Source organism: Lontra canadensis, unplaced genomic scaffold, assembly GCF_010015895.1.
Source record: "Lontra canadensis isolate GAN:19392208 unplaced genomic scaffold, GSC_riverotter_1.0 scaffold92, whole genome shotgun sequence".
In the NCBI taxonomy this organism is placed as follows: domain Eukaryota; kingdom Metazoa; phylum Chordata; class Mammalia; order Carnivora; family Mustelidae; genus Lontra; species Lontra canadensis.
In genome coordinates this window covers 2,637,097-2,655,759 of record NW_022631086.1, presented here as the reverse complement: position 1 = coordinate 2,655,759, position 18,663 = coordinate 2,637,097, and positions in this window count along the sequence as shown.

The following is an 18,663-nucleotide window of genomic DNA, read 5'->3' as shown; positions in this document are numbered from 1 at the left end:
ACACAATAAAATAATTGCCCTATAATATTGGAATCTAAAAAGAAAATATGAAATTAAGAAGTCTAGTCCCAGTAGAAATAAATGTACAGTAGTCTAGGAATAACCAAATTAATAATGAATAATGCCTATAGGGAGAAATTTTGAAAATATTATTAAAATGCATAAGAATGCAAATAGAAAGATATGCAAATGTCATAAAACAATTCAGTATGTTATATATTTTGTGTCTCTCCAAATTCATCTATAAATCAATGTAATTCAATTCAATATAGCAATAGAATTTCTGCTAAAAATTGCCAAGTTGATTTTAAAATGTATATTTAAAATAAAAATATGAAAATAATTAAGAAAGTAAAAGATAAATGAGGAATTCGGGGTTATTTTGAAACTATGGCAACTAATTATTTTATTGCACAGGTCTATCCCTGTGGAAATATATATCAGTGGAAATAACATTGGAAACAAGGAAAACAAACAAACAAACAAAAATTAAGCCCTCACTGAAAGGAAAACTTACTATATGACATAAGTGACATGGCAAATTGGTCAGATAGAAAAATAAAATAAAATGTGATCCCAGGTGAATTTAAATAAGCAAGGAAAAAAAGAAGGTAAATAGTTTCAAACTCTTTGAAAGAAATATAGAATATCTTTAGGATGTCAAGATAAGAAGAAATTTTTTAAAGAAGACATGGAATGCTCAAATCATAAAGAAAAATACACTGGAAAATTAACATATCCCAAATGTCAAAAGTAACTATAAACAAGTTAAAAAGCAGGCTTTGGATAATAGAGATATTTGAAACAATTATTTATCAGAGTGTGTCAAGAATTTCTACATATAAAACAGTGAGCAAATAGTAAAATGTTCTAACAGGAATTCACTGAACAGAAAATCACGTTGAGCAGCAAATAAATTTTCCAGCTCATTTGCATTTAGGTTGGGTCTGTGTAACTAAATTTTGGCAAATAACATGCAAACAGAAGTGATGAGTGACACTTTTGATTGTGGGGTTATAAAGAAATTGAAATGAAGAAAGGAAGAGGAAGAAGTGGAAGAAGAGGGAAAACAGAGAGAGAAAGAAAAGGAGAAGCAACAGCATCTGTCACCACCTGCGTGGTCCTCTAGCTTTCTTCCCCCTGCTCTGACAAAAGCAAAGCTAAAATGCTCCTGATGGCAGGGCTACAGGATGAAGGAAGTCTGCTTCCTGCCATATTATTCATTATGCAAGAAATTGAGAGTTCATGGCTTAATGCTGTAGCATAGCCTAACCCTAACCTGGTTAATGTGACACTCAGTCACTCAATCTGGTGTAGCCACAGTTTCTACATCCCGGTTAATGACAACTATGTCCCTTGAAATATTCCACCTCCATTTTTTTCTTTAACATCCAACATCCAATCCATCAAGGAATCTTACAGGTCTGCCTCTGGAAAACAGGCAGACTTGTGCTTTGAGAATCATCATCCAAGTGATCCTCATCTATCACTTGGGTTACGGCAGTGGTGCAGAAATTACTCTCCCTGCTTCCTGATCATTCTCCTACAGATAGTCTAATCTCAACACAGTAACTATAGTGATTCTCTTGAAATGCATCTGAGCATTTCTGTAACATTGTATCAACAATGCTGCTGCTTTAAACCTACCAAATATCTCCGGAAAACCCAGCAGATAAACTAGTACAGGAGCTCGGGGGTAGATCAGTTGGTTGAGTGGCCGACTCTTGATTTTGGTTCAGGTCACGATCTTGGGGTACTGGAATCGAGCCCCCAAGTGAGCCCCCCACAGAGCTCTGAGCTCAAGGGGGGCGTGTGCTTCTCCCCCTCCCTCTCCTTCTCCCCCTCCTCTGGCTCGTGTTCCCATGGGTGAATAGTCTCTCTCTCTCATTCTCAAATAAATAAAATCTTAAAAAAAAGAGAGAGAGGTGGGCAGGGAAGGGGAGATTTTTGAGGGTTCACAGAAAGGAACCCCCAAGAAATATGAAAGTACTTTGGAAGACAAAGCTTGTGAATCCCAGGGACAAGAAGCAGAAGATCTTTCTAAGCCAGACACAGCTTTGAAAAACAAACAAATGGCTAAGAGACAGAGGGTATATATTTAATCTTTATTGGTCAAAAGAGAAAAAAGAAATTCTTTCACTGTGATTCAGAGAAACCCACTCAAGTCTGACTTTCTCCTCATATCCCAGGAAATCTCATCTTCTTTTTTTCCTCATTCAGATATGAGGGACAACAAGAGAAAACTCTTTCTAATGTCATACAAAATCATTACAATGAAAAGATAAATGAGACCTTAATAGGTTAAGACAAGCAGGAAGAACTCATCAGAAAAATGAGCTCACAGAGCAGATGAAAACTGCAAGGTAATATTTCATTATTAGAGAAGCTGTGATAAAAACAGCACAAACAAGAAATAGGAAAAGTCAGAAGAAATTAATAGATATCAGTAAAGAATTAAGAAAACAGAAAAGGGGTTCTTGGGTGGCTCAGTGGGTTAGGGCTTCTGCCTTCGGCTCAGGTCATGGTCTCAGGGTCCTGGGATCAAGCCCTGCATTGGGCTCTCTGCTCGGTGGGGAGCCTGCTTCCTCCTCTCTCCCTGCCTGCCTCTCCGACTACTTGTAATTTCTGTCTATCAAATAAATAAATAAAATCTTAAAAAAAAAAAAAAGAAAACAGAAAAGAACACTAAATTAGAAAAACACAAAAGTAAAGAGACACTATAAAAGACACAGTAAGGGAAACAGGAATAAGAAAGAAGAAAATTGAGAGGAAATCAAGCAGAAGTAAACAAAATGATTTAAAAAAATAGGATTTGAAAAATGTATGCATAGTAGGTGGAATAATACCCCCCACCAAATATGTTTATAACCTAATCCAAGGAACCTGTGAAAATATCGCCTTGCATAGCGAAAGGATCCTGCAGTTTGATTAAGTTAAATGTGTTGAAATGGGGAGATTATCCTGGATTACTCAGTTGGGTACAGTACAATCATAAGGGTATTTATTGGGCTGGGATGGGAGTATCAAAGTCAGAGGATATGTGACAAGAGAAGCAGAGGTCACAATGATGGGGGGCCATGAGCCATAGAATGCAGGCAGCTTCTATCGGTTGGAAAAGATGGAAAGAGTTTCTCCTTACAGCTTCCAGATGGAACACAAACCTGGACTTCTGTCCTCTAGAACTCTAAGATAATAAATTTGTGTAGTTTTTAACTCACAAAATTTGTGATAATTTGTTGTAGCTCTCATAGGAAATGCAATAGACATTGAAGACAGAAAATAAGAAAACCACATATTTATAATTGAAGTCTTCAAAAAAGAAAACCCAAGTAGTGGAAAAAACAAATATTTAAAACCATGATTGGAAAATATTTCTTGAAATAGAACAGTAAGGAGCAAAGCACACTGTGTACCTGAGAAAATGATCAGCCTCAGTTCATACTGTAAACCAAAAAAAATTTTTTTCATGATGAGGGGAAAAAATTGCTTTAGTTTCCAGACAATAAGTCAAAATCACTTTTAAGGGAACACCTCTCAAATTAATATGAGAATTCTCCAAAGCAACATTTATGTTAGAAAAAGAATGTAGCAACTTTTAAAAAAGATTTTAAAGGAGAGAAAATGTGAGACAAGAATTTTATGTACAGCCAAACTTGTCTTCAACACAAAAGCCATAGGCTAGCAGCCATAAATATGGAAGACTTCAAGGAATATCATTCCCATATGCACTTTGTGACAAATCTACAAAAGAATGAGCTTCAAACATGAAATATTTGTAGAAGGTTTAGCAAATATCTAACTTAGTGTAACTAAGGTTGAAAGATAGGATTAAAGGTGAAAAATAATACAGAGGTTTTACATATTTAGACATTTACATTAATAAAAATTACAAGGTAAAAATTTTGGATAATGAAATAAACCTATGGATTACCACAGATGACTTAATTAGAGGTAAAGTAATAGTACCTGAAGCTAACAAGTTAAGTAGTAGAAGCTGAAGTATATTTAAGACTTGAAATATATCTAAAACTTAACAGTATCTTTTAGGATAATAAATAACGTAGTAGAAACTTAACTAATTTGACAAGTAGAAATTAACACTAAAATAATGCTTGAGATTAAACTTGGAAAGTGAAGGCGAAGCAGAGAGACTAACTTTAGTCCTATGGTAGGAAACCAACAAGCAGTATCGAAAGAGAGAGATGACTAAGAGTAATATAAAAAAATAGTACAAATAAAACTACAAAATTTAAAAGTCACAACTTCCTAAATACTGAAAGAATTATCAAGAGAAAAGATTTAAAAGGACATTTAATTGAAATCATTTTAGTTGAAATGTTGAGCCATATAGAAAATATAAAACAAAATAACAGAATGAAATAAAAATATCAATTACTAAGTAAATGTAAATGAGCCTTAATTACTTACTAAAAAATTTAGATCACTTACACAGCAAAACCCAGTTCTTTGTCATACCTAAAACGAAGGGTTTTGATAAAGTTAAAAATTTAAGAATAAGCCATGTTATGCAAGGCAATACAAAGTAACATTGTGAACAATATCTCAAGGTAGAATGAAATAAAGAAAATATTAGAGAATTCAAATAAATGCCATTTTACAATGCTAAATGCTACATTCAAAAAAGGGCATAACATTAATATCTACCAAAAAAAACACAATAATCCAAATTTTCCAATTTGCAACAGAGGCAACCACTGTTCTTGAAATTCATAAAAATAGAATCACTTGAGTTTGGCTTCTTTCACTTGATAAAATGCTTTTGAGTTATCCATGCTGTATGTATTGATGTCTTGTACTTATTACTTATTTTATTAGTGTTTTAGTCTATGAATATACTATTTAGCCACTCTTCTACTGAGGAAATATTTTTTCCAATTTGTGATTATTATGCATAATCCTGCTATGGCATTCACGAAACTTCCCATGAATAGGTTTTCATCTCCCGGGTAAATATCCAAATGGAATTGTTGGGTCATAGGGGAGAAGTATGTTTAACTTTATAAAGAACTGACAGTTTTCCAAACTGGTTTTACCATCTTATATACCAGCAATGTATGTGAGTCCCTATTACTCAAATTCCTCTTCAAAACTAGATAATTTCAGAATTTTTAATTTTACCTTTTCTAGTGGTTGTATGGTGATTTACATTGTGGTTTGCAATTGTAAACCATCTCATTGTGGTTTCAATTTGCATTTCCTAGATGACTACTGACATTGAGTACATTTTCATGTGCTTATTGACTCTAACATTTCTTTATAAATATACATTCAAGTAATTCATCCATTTTAATTGAGTTCTTCTTATTAGAGTTTTTTTTTATCATGTTATGTTACAGATTTTTTGCCACTTTTGATAGACTCTAAATAGAAATCTATGTAAACTATAATGCATTGTGACTATTTTCTTCCCAACTGTAGCTTGAATTTTCATTTTTTAAACTGTGACTTTGGGTAAAAAGAAGTTTTGATGATGTTCAGTTTATCATTTCCTTTTTCATACAAAAGATTACTAAGTTTTATAGATTCATAAAACTCTAGCAATTGTGTAATTTTAGCCTTTAAGATTATAATCTATGTCAAATAATTTTTAAAAAATGAACTTATGTAGTGGTCAAGATACTCTTTTTTTCAATATGAATACCTGCCACTATACATTTAAAAATATTCCCTCTCCCACTGAATTGCATTGGCAATCTGATGAAATTTGTTCGACTGTAAAATGTGATTCTGTCTCTGGATTCTTCATTCTGTGTCATTGACTGACGACTCTTAAACAAATAGCACAATGTCTTGATTATTGTATCTTTATAGTAAGTTTTAAATCAGGCATTATAAATCTTATAACTTATTTTAATTCTAGTTTGTTTTTTATTTTTTTTCCTCTTATTTTACTATGTACACAATCATGGCATGAGCAAAAAAAAAAAAACTGTGTTTTCCTTTCCCATCCTCATGCCTTTAATTTTTTTAAATCTCTTATTGCACGAAGTAGAACCTTCAGTGTAATATTGAATAAAACTGGCAGGAGTGAATTTCTTTGCTTTGTTCCCAATCTTAAGGGAAAGTAATTAATATTTCATCATTATGTATAATATTCACAATGTTTGTCATAGACTCTCCTTATCACATTGAGGAAGTACTTTACTTTTCCCTGTTTGTTAAGTGTTTTTATCATGAACAGGTGTTACATTTTGCAAAATACTTTTTCCCAACTTATTTACATATTATTTGTTTTATTCTTCTTTATTCTGATAATATGGTGAATTATGTTTATTTTTCTAATGCTAAACCAAACTTGCATTTCTGAAATAAACCTAGTATTTGTGATATGCACAATCCTTTTATGTATTAATGGATTAGCTATATCAGTTACATTGTTAAGAATTTTATTTATACTTATATTAGTGCTATTGGTATATACTTGTCTTTTTAAACAAAATTTTCCTAGTGGGTCAGAAATAGTGTTATTCTAGCCTCATAAAATTAGTTAGGAAGTGTTGTCCTCCTCTATTTTCCGATAGCACTCATACAAGTTCAGAATAATTTCTTTATAAAATTCACCAATGAAACACCTGGGCAGGGTTTTTCTTGTAGGGAATATTTTAATTACCAATTAAATTTCTTCATATAACATAGGAAGATTCAGATGTTCTATTTCTTCTTATGTATGATTAGATATTTTGTGTCTTTCAATGATTTTGTCCATTTCATCTAAGCTATCAATTTTACTGGAAAAACTCATCCATAATATCCCCTCATTATCCTTTTAATTGCTGTAGGATCTTAAATGCTACCCCTGCTTTCCTTCTTAATTTTTGTTATGATGTTTTCTCTCATTTTTCATTGTTAAGACTTGCTAGTGGAGGTTTATTGATATTACTGATGATTTTAGAATACTTATTCTTGCCTTTGTAGGTCTTTCCTATTTGTTTCCTCTTTCTTAGATTTCCTCACTAAACTTTATTCTTTTCTTCTTACTTTTGGTTAATTTTACTCTTCTTTTTCTAGCTTTTAAGGTAGAAGCTTATTTCATTGATCTGACATTTTTTTTTTCTTAATGATTTCCTTAACCTGACAATTCTTCCTGATCCCTAATTACTAATTTTGTGGAGAAAAGAGAAGGAAAGCTAGGCCTGAAATGCAGAAAGAACACGTGCAACTTGCCACTCTCAGAAGGCCTGGGATCTTAAGCCCTGGAGCACAAGAGTGTGGCCCAAATGATTCTAGACTAGGACAAAATCAGCGAGGTTGGCCCCTTAGTGTAGCTAGAGCGTGGGCTAATTGGGAGATAATCCCAATGTCATTAAAGTCGGCTATGCCCTCACTTTAGCTGCCAGACATAGGAAACAACTCTCACTGTCTGGAAAAATAGTATCCAAAAAAGGTAGAGCTTCACCTCCACTATTATTATGAAAGATACAAATATGCAAAGAAAAAGAACCCGTAATATAAAGATACTGTATCTAAGAGACAAGGACCTTGAAAATGCTAATACATATAAATTACGGTAAAAGACAAAGAATGGGTAAACAATGGTAAATTCCAGCTAACAATGAAAACTACAAGATAAGATACAATGCAAATTCTGGAGCTGAAAAATGCACCACCTGACATCAAAAGCACATTAGATAGGCTTACTAGCCTAATAAACACTGCAGAAAGAGATATCAGTGAATCTACAGACAGGCTGACTGATGTAAATTAACCAAAATAATGATAGAGGGAATAAAGGATCAAAGTAACTGAATAGAAAATGTAAGCAATGTTCATTAACTTTTCATACATGAAACTGAGTTTCCAGGAGACGCAGGAAAAAAAAAAAAATGAAGGGAGAAAAAAGTTAAAGAAATAACAGCAGAAATTAATTTGTGTGGCTCAGTTGGTTAAGCGTCTGACTTCTGATTTCTGCTCAGGTCATGATCTCAGGATCATGAAATCTAGCCTGGATGAGGGCTCCATGCTGAGCTGAACAGAGCATGGAGGCTGCTTGAGTTTCACTCACTCCTCTGTCCCCTCACACCTCCCCTCCCCTATGCCACTCCTGTGTGTGTGTGTGTGTGTGTGTGTGTGTGTGTGCGCGCGCGCGCGCATGCACAGAATGTGGGCACTCTCTCTTAAAAAATAAATAAGTAATCTTTTGTGATTTGTTTTGATGTTTCTTTCCTTATTATTCCTTATTTTGAATATTTGCAGCACTTTTTTCATTTTTATTTATTAACTTTACAGATGGTTTATTGATTTTTATCTGTTCTATTTATCTGTTTTACTTTTTTGTTTATTCTGGTTCAATGTGTTCTGCTTACACCTTTAGTAATTTCTTCCTCTGCTTATCTTTAGACTATCTTGTCACTTTTTTCCCCTAACTTTTTGGAATAAATAATTAACATAATTGATTTAGTCTTTCTCAATTTCAAGAATCCAATAAATTTCAAGCTTGTAAATAAAAAGAAATCACCAACAAAAAGAAGGGCTTAGAAGAATTCAAAGAGAAAATTAGGTAACATAAAAGAAAAATGATTAACAGAGTGACAATTGACTTCTCAGGAGAAAATATGGAAAATGAAATATATGAAATGCCTTCAATTTAACATCTAAATATAACCTTAAAGAAACATGTGCTCACAAAAATCAGGGGAAATATTTATAAGAATGTTCTTATCAGTAATGTTCTTAATAGCCCCAAACTTGAAACTACTGAAATGTCTATTAACAGTAAAACAGATATATAAATGGTACATTTTTCGTTATATCATGGTATAGTGTATTCACACAATAGAATACTGTGTAATAATAAAAATAAATACAGCTCATGCATCAACATGGATAAACCCAAAATCTAATATTAAGTGAAAAAATAATCCAAAGAAAGAATCATACTATTTAATTCTGTTTATGTAAACTGTGTAAACAAGCAAAACTATACAAAATATTTTTTAGTAATACATATATGTGGTAGGTAAAATAATGCCCCCTTCAAAGATGAATTCTGAGGTCCTGGGAAATGCTTTAATTTCCAAAATGATAAGTACATGGTTGTTAGTTTTTAGTGTTTATTAAACTTTAATAATGAATAAAATATTGTATTTATAAAATATTTTTAAGACAAAAGCAATAGACTAGGTGTGCTTGCCACAAAAACAGCATTTCCTTCAGCACTCTGAATAGGCATCTGCTTGGGTTGTGAATTTGCTCATCTGCTCAATGACTGGATGGAGAGATGGATGGCCGGGCAGTAAGGTACCAGTGCCAGGATAGTTTCTTCATTTTCTACCCTCTAGAATAGCATGGTTGTATGAATCTCTCATGGCTGTGTGGACATCATGAAATCTGACCTGTTTTTGAGCCAGCTTGCTGGAGTCCCAGCCAAGAGGGCTGCCCACTTGGTGAGAAGACTTTAGCAACAAAAGTCTATGGGGAGACCGCCAGTGACGGGAACAGTGTGGCCACGGTGCGGGGGCAGCAGCTGGCTCTCAGGTTTAGGGGTGTAGAGCGGGAGCCCCAGCATGGCCCTCCTAAGAACCCACGCACTGTGCTCACAGAGAGCCAGCATCTGAACACGTGCCATACAATTGAAAACACCAGTAGTCCATTAGTGTTTGTTTCCAAAGCACACACAGCCAACAAGGAGAGAGCTGTGGCCAAAACCAGTTAAATAAAGACACATTTGCCCTTTTCTCTACATCTCTTCTCCCTGACTCCCTCCGACCCAGTGGAGCTGGGCCTGGCTAGAGGAGGTGGGGGAGGGAGTAAGAGAGCAGAGTGTGCCCAATCTTCATTCCAACTCCCTTGTGCCAAAAGCCTGTCTTGCAATGGAAAGAAAAAGAGTTTTGAAAAAATAAAATAAAATTTGAAACTGAGCTAAAGTGAGTTTAATAATGGAAAGTGACCAGATAATTATGGAATCTGCCCAAGATATCATCAAGGAATAGGAAAAAGACATTTGACACAGAAAGGTTTAAAACTGTAACTGTAAAATGGAAACTATGTAACTTAATGTGCTATCCAATTGATACTGCTAAAAAAAGTTACAGAGATGTGGAAGGGTCACATGACCCTGTTTAAACAGTGAAGGGTAATGCTCAAGTTCAAAGATACTGGGGATTATAGCCCCTACATCAAGTGGCATAGCTCAGCCAGTCTTTAACCCGAGATAATTTAAGCTTTGGTTTGTTCATCTACAAAATGTAAAATAAATAAAAAAATAACAAAGGAAATCAGTTTGCTCAATTTAAAAAAGGATAATATTACCAATTTTATAGGGTTACTGTAAGAACGAATTCAAATTATAGGTACAAAGTGAACAGGGTGCTTGACCCATAGTGAGCGCTCATTGGATGTGAACTTTAACAACTGGGTGACAGTTCCAAAATTCAGGTGACTTTCTGGAGCTGGTGACTCTTGGACTACAGAATGAATAATCATTAGGAGACAGGGGCCCAGTGAGGAGGTGTTGGTAATAAGGAGGGATGGGGACATTCCAGGCAGTGAAACAGCATAAAGCAAAGAAACAAAGCAAGAACACAGAAGTGTTGGGATGTTGGAGGGGTGGGGGAAGGGTGAGGCACAAATATTTTGGGACTGCCGGAGCAGACATTGGTAGTCAAGGAGAGGAGTCTGGAAAAGGAAGGTAAAGACCAGATAATGAGAAGCCTCCAGTGACCTACCTCCTAGCATACTGTGCTCTGCCTCCCAGAGAAAGGCCCAAACTCTTCTATTATTTCATTATTATACATACAGCGTCCTTTTTGATCTAGCTCCTGCCCACCTTTCAAAATTCAAGTCTCATGCGGTGCATAGACAGGGAGGTAGGTGACTCCCATGTGACCTGAGGTTTCCTGAATACATTAAAGTTCTCAGGTCTCAGTACACTGCTCACGCTCTCCTAAATGCTGGGAACGCTCTTACTCCAGCTTCATGTGATGAATTCCTGCTTTCAAATTTAATTTAATAGGCACCACCACTGGGAAGCCTCGTCATTTTTTTTCATATTTATTGGGCATTTTTTCCTACGTGGCACCATGGAAGATGCTGGGGCTGCAGTGTGAGCAACATCCTATCCTGCCCACAAGAAGCAAGTCTTAGGAGGGAGATGATCCAACGCACAGGCAATTCCTAAAGAATGTTATGACTCAAATCCTTGCAGGGTGCTCTGAGAGCCCTGGACTCCTGACCTCCCAGGCCCTGGGACTCAGAGAAGGTTCCCCTTGTGCCAAGGATTCTCCTCCTGTGTTCCTGTCACACCCACTTAGACTGCCAGGGAAGAAAGAGGAGGAAGAGAGGAAAATGAAGATGTGCTAAAACATTATGCTTTGGTATGTGTCAGCAGCAATGATAAAGCACTTTAGATGAATATCTTATGTAATCCTCACAACAACCCTATAAGACATCTCGTTATTATTCCCATTTCAAAGACGAAGAAACGGAAGTAACAGAGGCAAATTAACTTGCCAGTGTCACTCAGCTAGGGAGTGGGAGAGATGAAACTCCAGCCTTGATCAGATTAATTCCAATTCCAGTCTGTAAAACACTGTACCAGGCTTTCTGTATAGCCTTAAAAGGTCTACATTTTTAAAACATGATTAGAGATTGGAAGCAATTATCACAATTCACTATAAATATTATTTACGTGTCTGTCTCCCTCATTAGCCCATGTCCTTCTAGATACCAGGTGCTTCTCTAAGACATAGAGAATAGAGCCTACTTTCGCATTTTTTGTACAGTCTCAGGCAGATGACTCAAAATTAGCACTCAGTAAATGTTCCTTTGAATGCATTAATGCAGATATGAATGAATGAATCCTTAAGTGAATGAATTCTCTTAAGAACTGGGAAGAACTGAACACATGAGAAAAGCCACAGAACTATAGGAGATGATGACAGCAGGTAAAGGGCAAAGGTCCAGGCCAGGATGGCAAGTTGTAAGCATTCGAGAGGTCCAACCTAAGGCAACAGTCGGATGTCCTGGCAGCCAGGCAGATCTCTGTGGCAGGGGATTTGGCAAGAGGAAATAGATGGAAGACCAGACAGGCAGGTGGTTGGCATGGAGGATTTGGAAAGCAGGTATCACGTGGTGTGGCACTCAAGAAGGACCTCATAGCACTCAAACACTTGAGTGATAGAGTGACACTCCTATCCCAGACAAGAAAGCGGTTATTCAGAGGCAAAAGGGAGCAAAACAAAAGCAAGATTGGAAGTTCAGTTTCAGGATTCAAAGTCAGAGCTGCACCAGTGTATGAGGCTGGTAGAGCTCTCTGCACTGCCCCTTTCTGGAATCCTCTTGCTTGTTGGACCAAGAGCTCCTGCCAAAACTGTTGGTTAAGTCTGTTTATAGTAATTTATTGGTCTCAGCTGTGGATAGGAGGGCTCTGGAAACAGGAAGTCAAGCACATCATTATTAAAGGAAAGTTTCTGTGATCAGGCCAAAACCAGTGGAGTCATCCTTGATTTCTCAAATTCTTTTATACCACACATCCAAACAGTCAGCAAATCCTGAAAACTCTACTTTGAAAATGTATCAAGCATTTGCCTTCTCCTTAATAACCCCAGTGCTGTGACTTCGGTCCATACCTCCACCATCCTGCTCCCTGGTCGGCTGCAAGAGCAGCCCAAGTGCCCTCCTGGTTTCTGGTCCATCCCCCTCAGTGTGTCCTCAGCCTGGTAGTCACAGTGATCCTATTCTCATTTTCTCCATTTCTTATTGGAGTGTTGTCTTTTCCTTATTGCTCTTGAGCAGTTCTCTACAAGGCTGTGTTATACACACATTGCAAATAGTCTTCTCAAAGGCTGTGGCTTGTCTTCCGTGGAAGTCCATTAGCAACCTTCCAACGGCTCTACAATTCCCTAGAGCATTCGCCAACGTCCTGAGCTACAAGGCGGTGCATGATTACCTTCTCTTTTCTCTCTAACATCAAGTCTTAAAACCCCCTCCATTTGTTCACTGTTGTCCTGGGACTGTGATTGATGTACTCACCTAAAGGCCTTTGCACTAGCTATTTCCTCTGCTGGAGTACTTTTTCCAGAGAGCCACTAACTTAATCTCTTGCTTCCTTCACATCTTTTATTATTATTATTATTATTATTATTTTTATTTTTAAGATGCTCTTTATTTGAGAGAGTGAGCAGAGAAGCAGGGGGAGGAGCAGAGAGAGAGTGACAAGCAGACTCCTCGTTGAGCGGGGAGCCCAACATGGGGCTCAATCCCCACATCTTGACTCATACCTTCCCCATGAGATCTTCTTTCCTATCCTATGCATAATTTCAGAAGGCCTTCTGGCTCACAAGCACATATACTATCCTCTTTTCCTGATTTAGTTTTTCCCCTTCACTCTTATAATTATCTAGCTTACTATATACTTAATTTACACGATTTTTATCTCCATCACTAGAATGTAGGCCTCAAATAGGTAGTATTTTTGTTCGTTTTGTGTCTTCATGAATCTCCACTACCTGGAACAGTACCTGCCACATATCCACGTAATAGATGTCCAGGATACATTGCTCAAATGAGTTTAAAAAAATAGAAGTTAGGTACATTTATGTGTGAAGAAATCCTGTTTATGACTTTATAACCAACTAGAACTAAAGCTAAAGTTAACTTTATTTAAATTTTAGATCACAGAATCAATAAAATTGAGATTCTTGATACCACATTTATATGTGCAAATATGTAAATAATGTGTGTGTGTTAGCTCTGCACGTGGATATGCACGTGTGTGTGTGGTGTGTGTATGTGTATGTGAAAAAGAAAGAGAATCTTGAGGTGCCTGAGTGGCTCAGTTGGTTAAGTCGCTGCCTTCAGCTCAGGTCATGATCCCAGGGTCCTGGGATTGAGTCCCACATCCGGCTCCTTGCTCAGCAGGGAACCTGCTTCTCTCTGCCTCTACCTGCCACTCTGCCTTCTTGTGCATGCTCTCTCTCCCTCTGACAAATAAATAAATAAAATCTTAAAAAAAAAAAAAAGAAAGAGAATCTTCTCATGCGTTTAGTAGCCATCTTGACTTTTTATAGTCAAGGAGCTTTTCAGAGCCTTTAATATGCTAGTATATTTATCAAACCCCAAGAAAGAAATTTACAGATCAATTTCCATTATCCTAGCTTATTTACCAAGTGAATTCATTGTTCTCAGAATATCAATTTTGGAGGAAAAAATGAGAGTTTGAGAGTTTCTCAAGAACTATCATCCTGAATATATACAGCTCCCCTTTTTCAAAATCATTTGACTCTCAGATTTGGCCTCAGAATCCTGTACAACACAGTGGTAGAACGTGATTAGACTTGGTATGGAGATGAAACCAATTTGACATACCCAAGACTTTCCCCACATATACACACCACAATGTCGCTTCAGTCTACATTTAGAACTTAATAACTTTATGTAACTCAAGCATACTAATCAGGTTTTACCATACATATCCTGTTATTCTGAACCAACATACCATCAGGATACCATATTGTGATTTCCAACCCAAATGCCCTTTCACACATCTCAGCATATGCGAATGGTTCCCATTCTTTGTAGATCATCCCAAGGGCTATAGTCAGCTATAACCAATGAGCTGAGTGTGATCTCTCTAGACTCTACACTACTCGCTACTATATCCCTTACGTTATGACTCATTTTGCAATCTTCCCAGAGTCCTGCACAATGCCTAGCATATTGAAGGTGCTTAATATTTCCTAAGTGGCTGTCAACTTAAAGTTTAACAAATAACTTCCTATTTGAATATTATATTTTAAATCCTTCCTTCCTTGAATTCCTGTTACAAATCTGCAAAGCCATTCAAAACCAGTTCCTTGGAATACAAAGAGAGTTCCCAATGTGTACTTCAATGGGCCACTTTTATCATTTGCAATTTCTATGCTGTGCAGTTGAGAGTTCTGATTATAAAACATGCAATTTCCTTTTTCATCATTTTCTGCCCTACCTCCTGGAAGGAAAATAGAATACCACATTATCTCAAGTGTTCTCATTGATTTCTTCTGGTTACTTCATGTATGTAGAGCCTATCTCAGTTCAATTATAAATTCATGTCAAGGATAGGAACATTTTTTTCCATGGTATTTCTATTTCCCACAATACCAGGACAGATGCTTCTTAAGAGCTCTTTGAGTGAGTGGGTGAATGAATTAACAGACAGATAAGACTGGATGGTCAATCATGCACAGTATTAGGTAAATTCTACTAAAATTCAAATGTGAAGACAGGTGAGACTGTGAAAGACTTGAGCATACTACTTTAACATAGTCACACTGTGAAACCAGTTCTCAAGAAATCAAGAAACCACAGGACCTTTAGCAAAACTTTGACAATGTGGATATAGATTTTCTGATTTGCAAATTAAGTATATTGCAACATGGAACTCAAACATTAGTCGCCAGGGCCTTCTAGATCATATACACAGTACACATAGACATGAAGAGAGTTATTAACTTTATGCATCTCTGAACTTGCTCTGCCATAAACCAAAACATAGTAAAGATGTGAGAAACTACTGTGAAATCAAACCACTGCTTCTCTCCACCTTCCTTCCATCAAACCCAGGAGGTAAGTCATACAAAGCAAATGTCTGCTCCACAATCCAGCTACTATCATCTAGAAGCCTTCAAAAAGGGTGCTTGGGTGGCTCAGGGGGTTAAAGCCTCTGCCTTCGGCTCAGGTCATGATCTCATGGTCCTAGGATTGAGTCCTGCATTGGGCTCTCTGCTCATCAGGGAGCCTGCTTTCCCCCCTCTCTCTGCCTGCCTCTTTGCCTACTTGTGATCTGTCTGTCTGTCAAATTAAAAAAAAAAAAAAGAAGAAGAAGAAGGCTTCAAAAATCTCAATATAACATAGACCACTAAATTCTGAAATTTTTCTCCATCCACAAAGAATCTGACTATAATAATTGAACATCATTATGTTCTCTAGTTGAGATAAACATTTTGCTATTTTTCCCTGGAGGAGAAGAGTATTATCATCCAACCTTATTGACCAAACAGAATGTGAATATGCATCGTCCATCAGATGAGCACTTTTATAAAGTACTTGGGGTGACCGAGACTCAAGTTGTTCTTGTCAAGCCACCGTAGGAATTTATGTACAAAACTGAGCATAACTGATAAAAAATCACATAAAGGTCTATATATCTGCTTCCATGGACTAATCCAATTATGTTGAAGTATAAATGCACTAATGCCATTCTAACAGAATAATGTTGAGCCTTTTAAGTTTAATACCGGTAAGTTAAACAATTAAAGAAACATTAATAACTCATGATTTATAAAAACGTACATATAAAATGTGAAACTCTAATTATATCTCATTTTATCTGGGAATCAGACTGTTTCCATCTAAATCAGTTCCCTGAGAAGAATCTGTCTCTATGGTTTGATTAAACCCAATTGAAGAAACATGGAAAGTTCTGTTTACCAAGAGTAAAGAAAAATGTGTGTTTAAGCAGTCATATTTTAACTATCTTTCTGGCTCTAGGCTGGAGAAGTTTGCCTAGACAGAGGAGTCAGGATTTCCTGGATTGAAGCAAATTTCCTCCTTTTCCCTCTGCTTTTTTTTCCTTTTCTTTTTTTTAAGATTTTATTTATTTATTTGAGAGTGATAGAGCACAAGCAAGCAGAGCAGCAGGCAGAGGGAGAGGGAGAATCAGGTTCTCCGCTGAGCAGGGAGCCCAATGTGGGGCTCAATCCCAGGACTCTGGGTTCATGACTTGAACCAAAGGCAGATGCTAAACTGACTGAACCACCCACGTGCCCCCCTCTGCTTTTCAAAGGTAAAATAATTGCTTTTTTAAAAATGAGCATGTTGGAAAAGAGAAAACGAAACGTAAAGATGCTACATAATTTCTTCCTGAAATAACCTTCCAACGTTACCAGACTCACTGAGGTAGACTTCGGGTCTCCTAATGATGAAAAAGACCCCCAAATATGAATAAGCGTACTGTAAACATTTTGATGTTCTGTCCTTTTCCAATATTTTCTGTCTGTAAATATCTTGCTTACTAATCTCCTGTCTGCCTTACTATGAAGTCATTATGCCAAAATCTGCTGTTGTATCCAGATTCTACTTGAAAAATGCATTCGTAATGGTATGGAAATGATCATGATCAAACACTGATTTTCATAGTTACCACACAGCTGCTTGAAAATGATAAGCCGAAGGAGCTCCAAAATTCTGTGCAAAGAGAAGGCATCTCCATGGCTAAAATGAACTGAAATCCATTTCTGACTCATATATAATAATTTTGTATAACATTTACATTTTTTGCAAAAAACTTGAAGATATAATTCCAGGCATATGGTAGACATTAATAAAGTTTGTTGAATTGACTTATTTACCAAGCCACTATTTGATGCATTGCTATTGCAAATATTTCCTAAGACCCAGATGTACACATAGATCACAAGTATTCAAACTCTATGAGGAAGGTCATTATAACTGTGGTCACTTCCACCCATCTCTTCAATACTCGGTGTAGGCAATACATCCAGTTCCGAGAACATTGTCAATGAAGATTCTAGTTAATGCATAAAGGATTTCACAACAAATTATAACTGTGAAAGAAAGTCACCAGGAAGTTGCATTTGACTTCAGCAAGTAAATCATGGACAGGATATCCAAACTGTCATAGGTGCAAAACACTGCCCATGTATCCATTATTGTAGTTTAGAGAAGTTCATGGAAGTAAAAGATCTCTTTTTTGCTGATGATGCTTGCCATAAAGTTAGTTCTATGAACAGAACCCTGGAATCTAGTTTAAATGTGTGACATTGCGGGGCACCTGGGTGGCTCAGTCAGTTAAGTGTCTGCCCTCCGTTCAGGTCATGATCCCAGCGTCCTGGGATGGAATCCTGTATTCAAATCCCTGCTCAGCAGGAAGTCTGCTTCTCCCTCTACCCTTCCTCCCTGGTCATGGGCTCTCTGTCATTGTCTCTCACTCTTTTTTTTTTTTTAAGATTTTTATATTTATTTATTTGACAGAGATCACAAGTAGGCAGAGAGGCAGGCAGAGAGAGAAGAAGGGAAGAGGCTCCCTGCTGAGCAGAGAGCCCGATGTGGAGCTTGACCCAGGACCCTGGGATCATGACCTGAGCTGAAGGCAGAGGCTTTAACCCACTGAGCCACCCAAGCGCCCCTACTATCTCTCTCTCTCTTTCAAATAAATAAACAAAATTTTTTTTTAAATTTTAAAAATTAAAAAATAAATGTGTGACATTGCAAGGAGCCATCTTTGATGGAGTGGGCAAAGGAAACAATGTAGTCTATTTGCATTTTTCTGGGAAACAACAGATTCTGATATGCAGCAATGAGGACCCAGGAAGAAGAAGAAGCATCAGAAAAAATACAGAGTGCTTAAAAAGAAATAATGTTTTTTCTAATTGTGTTATTTATTCATTCAATGACAAATTCATCCGCTAAATCCTGAGTATATACGGAGTGCCGAATCTTGTTCTGAGCTCTAGAGATAAAACAATGTAAAGTCCAGGCAAAGCTCTCAAGATACTTTATTCAAGATGGGGAGAAGGAGATAATAGACAAGTAAACAAATGCAAGCTGACTCAGATAGGGAAAAGTATATGGAAGAAAATAAGGCAAGATGATGCAAGACAGAAGAACTCTGAGGAAGATTACATTGAGTGGTTAGGTAAAGCC